The sequence below is a fragment of the Paramormyrops kingsleyae genome, chromosome 14 (assembly GCF_048594095.1).
Source record: "Paramormyrops kingsleyae isolate MSU_618 chromosome 14, PKINGS_0.4, whole genome shotgun sequence".
In the NCBI taxonomy this organism is placed as follows: Eukaryota; Metazoa; Chordata; class Actinopteri; order Osteoglossiformes; family Mormyridae; genus Paramormyrops; species Paramormyrops kingsleyae.
The window spans coordinates 28,983,755-28,992,730 of NC_132810.1; the positions used below are offsets into that span (position 1 = coordinate 28,983,755).

Consider the following 8,976-nt stretch of genomic DNA (forward strand, 5'->3'; position numbering starts at 1 on the left):
ACCTGGAAAGACAAAAGCAAAAAACACTCAACGGAGCACAGGGAACAAGACAGACAGGCAGAACAGACACAGGGACAACAACTCAGACAACCACCGACAAACCACAGGGAAAGCGGACAGACAGACCAGAAAGGGAGACACAAGGGGAACACCGACAGGCGGAACAAAAGGGGCAGAAGTGAACGCAGGAGAAACAGGAGGACGAGGAGCAGACACAGGGGGCACAAAGGCAAAGGGCGGGGGGGCCACAGGCGACAGGGAGGAGGGAGCAGGAGGGAACCACACAGGGGCCGAGGGAACGGGACGAGGGAGAGACGGAGGGGACACGGAGGGAGCAGGAGGGAACACCAGCGAAGGTGGGCAGGAGGGGGAAGCCGCGGCAGGCAACGGCGCAGCCGGAGCCGGCGAAGGCGCCGTCCGACGCCCCGCCGAAGCAGGGGGGCCCGGAGGCGACCGACATGGAGCCGGAGGCGACGCCGAGGACCGGCACCGAGGCACCGGGGGGGAACCCGGAGGGGACCGCCGACCCAGAGCCGGAGGACCCGCAGGCAGCCACCGAGCGACAGCCAGGGGCTGAACGGGCGAGCCAGGGGGCAGGGCGGGAGGGACCCGGCCCCGACGCAGGTGTCCCCGCCCCTTCCGGGAGACTGAGAGGCGGGGACCCGGCCGGGGTCTGTCACACTGGGGTGACAGCGGAGGAGGCACGGGGAAAGCCACGGGGGCAGTCACAGGGGAAGCCACGGGGGAGGTCAAGGCAATCCCCGAGGGGTCCCACTAAAGCTCCCCCTCCGATGCCACTATAGAGGGAGGAGCATCAGGGCAGCAGTCAGGGACCTCCTCGGGGACAGGAGCATAGGGAGTCGTGGGGGGCTGAGCTGAGAGCTCAGGGGCCGCGGGGAGCTCAGGCGAGGTAGCCTGTGAGGCCGCGGGCGAGCCGGGCTGGACCGGCAGAGCGGCCGCCTCAGGCAGGGCCGCGGGAGTCACTGGGGCCGCCTCAGCGGGCGCGGGAGTCACTGGGGGCGCCTCAGCGGGCACGGGAGTCACTGGGGGCGCCTCAGCGGGCGTGCGGCCAGCAGGGGGCGCCTCGGGCGTGCGGCCAGCAGGGGGCTGAGCTTGGAGCTCAGGCACTGGAGTCTCGGGGAGCACTGGGGGCTGCACAAGGGACTGGGCAGGGGGCACCCACTCCAGGCCAGCAGGGGGCGCTAGAGGGACCTCTGGGGGCAGTGGCACAGCAGGGGCCGCGGCCTCCTCTGGAGGGGCCAGCTCCGACCGCAACCAGAGCAGCTCCCTCAAGGTCTCCTCCGCCCTCTCCAGCTGTGGAGGTGGAGCCGCTGGAGAGACGGCAGCAAACTCCCTCCGGAGCCGCTCCAGGAGCGCAACCGCCTCCGGGGAGCTCCTTATGGTGGGTTCACCCACCATCCGCCAGTACAGTCCCTGGAGGGTGAAGAACCGCCTAGCCGTCTCCTGGCAGGGCCGTGGCTCAGGAACCACGGGGGGCGCTGCAGCCTCAGGAACCACGGGGGGCGCTGCAGCCTCTGGAACCACGGGGGGCGCTGCAGCCTCTGGAACCACGGGGGGCGCTGCCCGCTTCCGCAATCGCGGAACCCGCGGGATAGCGTCCTGAATGGACCTGGCCCCTTTAAGGGCCAGGCGCGTCCCGGTGAAGAGGCAGGTTGCGGGTTTAGGCAGCGAAGCGGCGGGCGGACGGGCTTCGGGCGTCCGCCTAGGCGAAGCGGCGGTGACGTCACCCGCGAACACCGCCGGGTGGAGAATCGGGTAGGGATTCTCCCAGTGCACAGCAGGGGAAGCGGTCAAGACGGCCCTTAGAAAGACCTCAGGCGCGTCTTCCCATCTTCGGTCTCTCCGCGATCCGGCTGCTGTGCGGCCAGGCACTTCGGGAGCCGGCTTTCGTCGCCGGTCGGCATCCGGCCAGTACAGGCGGGGGTCGCAGAAAGCGAAATTCGGCGGAATCATCCTGGGAATCTCGGGAAGATCGTCCCTCAGCGAGTCTGCCGGCGAAGTACCTGGTCTTGCTTTAAAGAGTCCGGTCATTCTGTTACGCCTCGGAGCGGGCGAGCAGGGAAGCGGGCGAGCAGGAGCCAGGAAGCAGGGTAGAACGGGGATTTATTAAAGGGAAGCAGGACCGGGGAAACACGACAGTACAGCACATAACATCAATGACCGGACTGGGGAAACAAACGGAAACGCGGACTAAATACAATGGACTAATGACAACAATCAAGAACAGCTGGTAAACACGGGGAATCCACACGCGGTTAATGAGGGGGCGTGGCCCACAAGGGGAGCGGACGATCGGGGCATGACACTCCAGCCCTGTCACCGCCTGCTTCACGACCACCTGCCTGCAAGTGCCGCTGAGGGAGGAAAACGGTTACATTAGGCAGGAAATTAAAATGTTCTTAAAAAAAATTAGAAACTTAGGCGTGTTTATAACTACAAAATAAAACCTTTTACAGACAATAAACCAAAATGTACAAGCGTGTTAAACATTAACTTACCAGTGTAATCCATGGGCCTTTATGATGACTCCATGCGTGTCTCCGCCTGCTTCATAATCGCCTGCCAGCACGTGCAGCTGGGGGAAGAAACCAAAAAAATTAAACGGGAAATTAAAATGTTCTTACAGAAAGTTAGTAAGCGTGTTTATAACTACAAAATACTCCAAAAATAAAACAGCAACCAAGAGAATTTTACATTTAAATATTTTACCATTAACCTACCTGTGTAATGTCACAGGAGGACTCTCTTCCCACCTGCTTTACCGCCAGCGTACTTGTGCTGCTACTGGAGTGAAACGAAAAACATAACATTAGAATAATGTGAAAATCAATTAAGAAAAATGTATATGAGTGTTTAAATCTCTACTTACTAATTTAACTTTTGTCTTTCTTCTGTCAGATGGTTTCTGCTATAGTCCCTCTGTCTTGCTGCTGCTTCAGCAAAATTCAGCACGAAAAAAAATTCCTGCCTTGTGTCATATAACTTATGGACAGCGCGGTTGTCAAAGCAGAATTTTTTAGCGCGACCAATCATTTTATTTAAATGAATTAAAATGTTGAGTTCAGAGAACTTAAAATATTAATTAAAACGTTTTTGCTACCAAGTTAAACACACCTGTTTAAGTTTTGATGCCAAAACTTTGTACTTTAAGTAATGTCAAGTTGTATTAACTTAATTTCTTTATTAATGACAACAGTGGGGTTTACAGTGTAGTGCAAGTCTGAGAATATTTTAATACATGTGTGAGAAAGCCACTTCAATAAATCCAGGTTTAAAATTACATTTAGTCTACGACTAGGCTTAATCCCTATATGGGAAAATGGCCCTTAGTGTTTGTGCCATGAATAAAATGAGATAGCACCTTGTGATGAGGGGATGAAAACAAACATTCAATAGCATACCAGTGAGTAAATAAAAAGCAGATGAGTAATATTGTACAATCTGAATGAGAACCTAATGACATAAATGCTGAAAACGATGAAAAAGATCACCTACAGAAGGGGGAAGAGTTATACACTCTTATTGCCACGGGTAGAAAGAATTTCCTGTGGCGTTTGGTTCTGCATTTGCAGGCAATGAGTCTTTTGCTGTGTGTGCTCTGATGACCCATCATGGAGGCGTGCATGGGGTGAAAGGGGTTGTCCATGATACTAAGAAGCTTTTTCAGCATTCTCCTCTCAGACACCTCCGCCAGGTTCTCCAGTCTGACACCCAGGACAGAACCAGCCTTTTTAATCAGCTTGTTCAGCCTGTTGGTATCAGCTGTCTTCACTGCACTGCCCCAACACACAACTGCATAGCCATAGCAATAGACATACCAATAGTGATCGCTAGGTCTGTGTATCTCTCCATACTAATAAAAGAAAACAAAAAACAATAATAAATTCCTGTTTGAATCTGAGTCTAACTTAACAAAGAATTCTTCAATGTGTAACTCACAAGTCCTAGAAACCCTTAGGAGTGATGAATTTATTATGGTTTTTAATGGCAACATAAGTAAGATTAGTCAGACCACCATGTCTGTAGCTACATACAGCTACCAGTCTACTGCTAGCCCTATTACTACTGATAATGACATTTTTGAATTTATCTTTCCTGTAAAATAATCATACATTTTTAACTTAATTTCAAATCTTCTACTAGCCTTTAGACCCTATTCCTACTAAACTGGTTGTTATTAATTTGTCCATGGCGAAAATGAATGAAGCACTCTAAAGTTAAATATGGTGTCCCACAGGGATCAGTGCTGGGCCCTCTACTGTTCACCTTACAGTATATATGCTACCACTTGGTAAATGTGGAATCGCACACACACAAACATACACTCACACATACACACACTCAAGGTGATTCAAATAACAAGGCAAAGGAAGGCTAGCATTCCAACTTGTATAGAGATTTAGAACCCTAGGAATAACAACCTGGACCTTAATATAAAGGGTTCAAGCATAGAGCAAGCTAGCACCCCTAGGGGGGATGCACATTTGGGTACTGATAAGAGTGAAACCACGAATGCTGGTGTTTAAGAATCCAACATGCACCTCCCTCCTTCCTCACAAACAGAACCTCAAAGAGAGAAGGACCTGTTTTAAGATTTGCCTGTTGTGTGTCTTGCCTAAGTGTTTACCTTGTTAGCAGTATAAATATCTAGATGTTATGTCTACTTGTTCATGTAAATTATCTTAATAATTCTGTTACCCCCCACAAAGGTAACTCATTCTATCTTCCTCACAAAACCATTATATGTATATAAATATACACTGCTCAAACAAATTAAAGGAACACTTTGAAAACACATCAGATCTCAATGGGAAAAAGCATGCTGGATATCTATACTGATATGGACTGGGTAAGCATCGTTTGATGGAATTGAAAATTATGAAACTACAGAGGGCTGAATTGAAAGACGCTAGTCCATTTTGCTGAAATTTCATTGCAGCAACTCAAAATCGTACTCAGTAGTTTGTACAGCCCCCACATGCTTGTATGCATGCCTGACAACGTCAGGGCGTGCTCCTATTGAAACGACGGATGGTGTCCTGGGGGATCTCCTCCCAGATCTGGACCAGGGCACCACTGAGCTCCTGGACAGTCTGAGGTGCAACCTAGTGGATGGACCGATACATAATATCCTAGAGATGTTCTACTGGATTTAGGTCAGAAGAGCGTGGGGGGCAGTCAATGGTATCAATTCCTTCATCCTTCAGGAACTGCCTGCATACTCTCGCCACATAAGGCCAGGCATTGTCATACACCAGGAGGAACCCAGGACCCACTGCACCAGCATAGGGTCTGACAATGAATTCAAGGATTTCATCCCAATACCTAATGGCAGTCAAGGTGCCGTTGTCTAGCCTGTAGAGGTCAATGCATTCCTCCATGGATATGCCTCCCCAAACTATCACTGGCCTACCACCAAACTGGTCATGCTGAACAATATTACAGGCAGCATAACATTCTCCATGACTTCTCCAGACCCTTTCACATCTGTCACATGTGCTCAGGGTATTTATAAAAAACAGAGTGAAAATAGAATGAAAAGTTGCTAATAGACAGGAAGAGGGGATACGGGACAGAAACGCTCAAATTTGCAACCAAAGCTGAAGATCTCGTATCTGGCAGGCGTGCCACAAGCGAATAAGAAAGATTATCCATTAACCCAATGAGCTTCAGCTGTCAGAAGGTGGCGTGCTGTAACCGGTTCTCCCGGGTCCTGGCGCCGGCGGGGAGTGAACAGTACGGTCGTTGCAACACTCCCTTCTCAGGAAACCTCGAGGGCGTAAAAGGGAATCCCTGCATGACAGGTCATCCTTGGAGCAGCCCATGACATAAAGTTGATTTAGTATACGGTCGTAAATCCATTGGACCACTATGCAAACCCCTAGACTACGACTCTGGTCAGATGTCCCAGATCATTGGTCCAAATGTTGAATTTCCAATGATCAATATTCATCGACTTTAAAATCACACACCTCAGATTCCTCTGTGGGTGGAACTGAACCGTAATACTGTAGCTACGTGACTGCGTGAAGAACTACCACACAGAAAGGGGGGAGAAGAGTCCTACAGAACTACGCAAAGCCACAAAATTAAGTTAGTACTTTCCCATATTCCATCCTGCTTATTGATTTTATTGTGTTTTATCCTGATATTTTGTGTTTATCTTACGTTAAGATTAATGTTTGTCGTGTGTTAGTTGTAGTGTTAGAAAAAAATGCATACCTTTTATACATTTTAAATCGCCATCTGAATGATTGTCTCATAATTAAGTCACTTTACTGGTGCAAACCTCTGTAAGCTTTTAAAAGTCCCAAGTTTGTCCTAAAACAGGGGTGTCAAACTGCAGTCCTGGGGGGCTGGAGCCCTGTTTAGCTTAGTTCTTTCTCTGTTCCACCACAAATGATTCAGCTCAACAGCTATGTGGTAATTAGCACAAGAAGTTGAATCAGGTGTGTTAAACGAGGGGAAACCCAAAAATGTGCAGGGCTCCGGCCCTCCAGGACTGGAGTCTGACACCTGTGTCCTAAAGTATCACAAGACTCTTTCTGCATCCATGAGCAGATTTTTGCTGTGGAGTTGCTACATTACCTGGTGAGAGTTATGTTCACAGGACTAATGTTCTAACTCACGTTAAGTAGTTATACTGTAATTAATGAATTCCATTCACAGCCTGGAACTAAATCTTCCAGTAACTGAACAATCAGGACTTCCATAATAATGTTTACTAGAGAAACAAATCATTCAAATATAATGGTTAATTAATAATAATAAATTCATTAATTAATAGATTTTTTCGGGTCACAGTGACTACATCCATTAGGCTTACTTACCTGAGGCCCCCATCGAGGGAGCAACGCCCCTTAAACCCTCTAGTGGTCAGCCATAGCAGTACCACACCATTTAAATTGCAACTCTAATGGTCAGCCACAGTATTATAACTGTGTCACATTTAATTGGACACACAGACGCTTGCCTCAAAGCAGGAATCAACATTAAAAGATGAATTGATTCAACCCATTGGCATCTTATTAAATAATTGTTACACAATTAAATTATGTTTACAATTAAAACGTTAGAAACACAATTTTACTTGATTTCTGTTTTACCTTTTTATTTCATGCTTTTAATCACTCCCTCTCCCACAACAAGGAGACTTCCATGGACAAGGGTTTAATCACAATTAATTATAGTGGACAATTGACTTAAATGATCATATCAGTGAGACACCTGACAACATTCAAACTTTTCCACACACGGGCATCTTGTAGTCACAAGCAAAGCAGAACCTGCTAGTTGTCCTCATTCTGGTTAAAACTGATTTGTCCAACAGAGCCCAACCCAGGGGTAATCTGATCTGCAACAGCAAACCAGGTTGTGAACACGGTCCCGCTGCTATTGAACCTGTCATTTTTCACTTCTTGTTCAAAACTTCCCTTCTGCCTATCAACCCACCAATTGTCGCACACACACAATCGATGTGACTCCTTCCAGTCTAAGTTCTTTATCCTTTTCTCCATACTAGGTTATCTGTCAGACCCTTAAGTAACTTGCACTGTAGTACCCAACAACAGCTACTCCCAGGGAACAATTTTGTTTGTTTATTTTGTCATGGGAAACTATGCCCATGGTGCATTATTTCCTTCCTGTTACCCATTGACAGCCCCCAGTATGTTTAGTTTAATTGTTTTTTTTTATTAGTTCTCACAAAAACTAAAAAAAGGTGATCATATTAGCCGTTGTTCTATGCTCCCTTCTCTGGCTTCCAGTTAAGTCCTGGATTGACTACAAAATACTGCAGTTAACTTAGAAAGCACTGAATGGCCTTGCACCAGAATACCTTAGAGATCTGCTGGTCTCTTACAACCCTCCTCACCTGCTTTGATCTCAAAGAGCAGATATCCAATAGTACATAGTAGGAGTGTAACAATACATCGATTTGTATCGATATATCAATTCAACGGCAAACGATCCAATGCATCGATGTGACCGCAAAAATATCGATACATGCGTTTTTATTTTCTCATCTGTTCTAGTATTGTTTTCTTGATCCACTCCGACATATACATGGTCTACACCAGGGGTGCCCAATATGTCGATTGAGATATACTGGTCTATTGCAAAGGTAGTGTGGGTAGATCGTATGGCATAAAAAAATAAAGGATGGATGACGCGTTCAACCGCGCCAACTGCTGCAAATCTCTAGCAAGCTACTGAGTCGCTGTTACGATCGTGTGACGGGCGAGCAAGCAGGGTGCGGGAAAGCCGGATCAGGGAAATGGTAATCCAAAGGACAGGGTTTGTTCAGGGCGGACAGGTAACCACACAGTACAAACATTATTGACAGACCAGTGGCCTGTACTACGAAGCAGGATTACTGGCATATCGGGGTAACTTGTCGGATTTAAGGTACCAAAGTTTAAATGTACTTCATATTCGTTCACTTACATTTTGCCCAGACTACCTTAAATTCGACAAGTTACCCCGATAAGCCAGTAACCCTGCTTCGTAGTACAGGCCCCCGGGGAAACAGACTTGAACGCGGATTAAATACAGGACATGACATCAGAATAAACGCAAGACAGCTGATACGATGGGAATTCACACGCGGGTAACGAGGTGGGCGTGGCACACACAAGGACTGGACGCGCAGGTCATGACAGTCGCCTAGTTAGCCTCCAGTTTATTTCTACTAAACTTAAGAAAGGGTAGAAAAATTAATGGGGGAGCTGGACCACATAAGAAGCCAAAAACCTACCACTGTTTTTTTCCACCATGTCATATTCGAAGTGCATTTGCCTCATCTGTCAGTCTACTACTGCTATTCCGAAGAAGGGAAATGTGGAGCGGCATTTTCGCACTGTTCATGAAAACTTCATTAACTTACCTCCGAAAAGCGAGCTGAGAAATAGAAAGGTGAAGGAACTAAAATCCCAGTTCAATTCAAAAATACTTTAT

The 8,976-nt window shown here is 47.7% G+C and overlaps 1 long non-coding RNA gene across 1 annotated transcript; it reads right to left on the reverse strand.

Annotated features, from left to right (window-relative positions):
* Positions 1-2,264: 2,264 nt before the first annotated feature.
* LOC140578360 (uncharacterized) lies at positions 2,265-3,191 on the reverse strand. Its single transcript, XR_011982503.1, has 4 exons — positions 2,891-3,191; positions 2,742-2,805; positions 2,520-2,596; positions 2,265-2,375 (listed from the first exon to the last, which is right to left on the reverse strand). It is a non-coding gene; the product is annotated as an uncharacterized lncRNA (long non-coding RNA).
* Between the last annotated feature and the right edge of the window lie 5,785 nt (positions 3,192-8,976).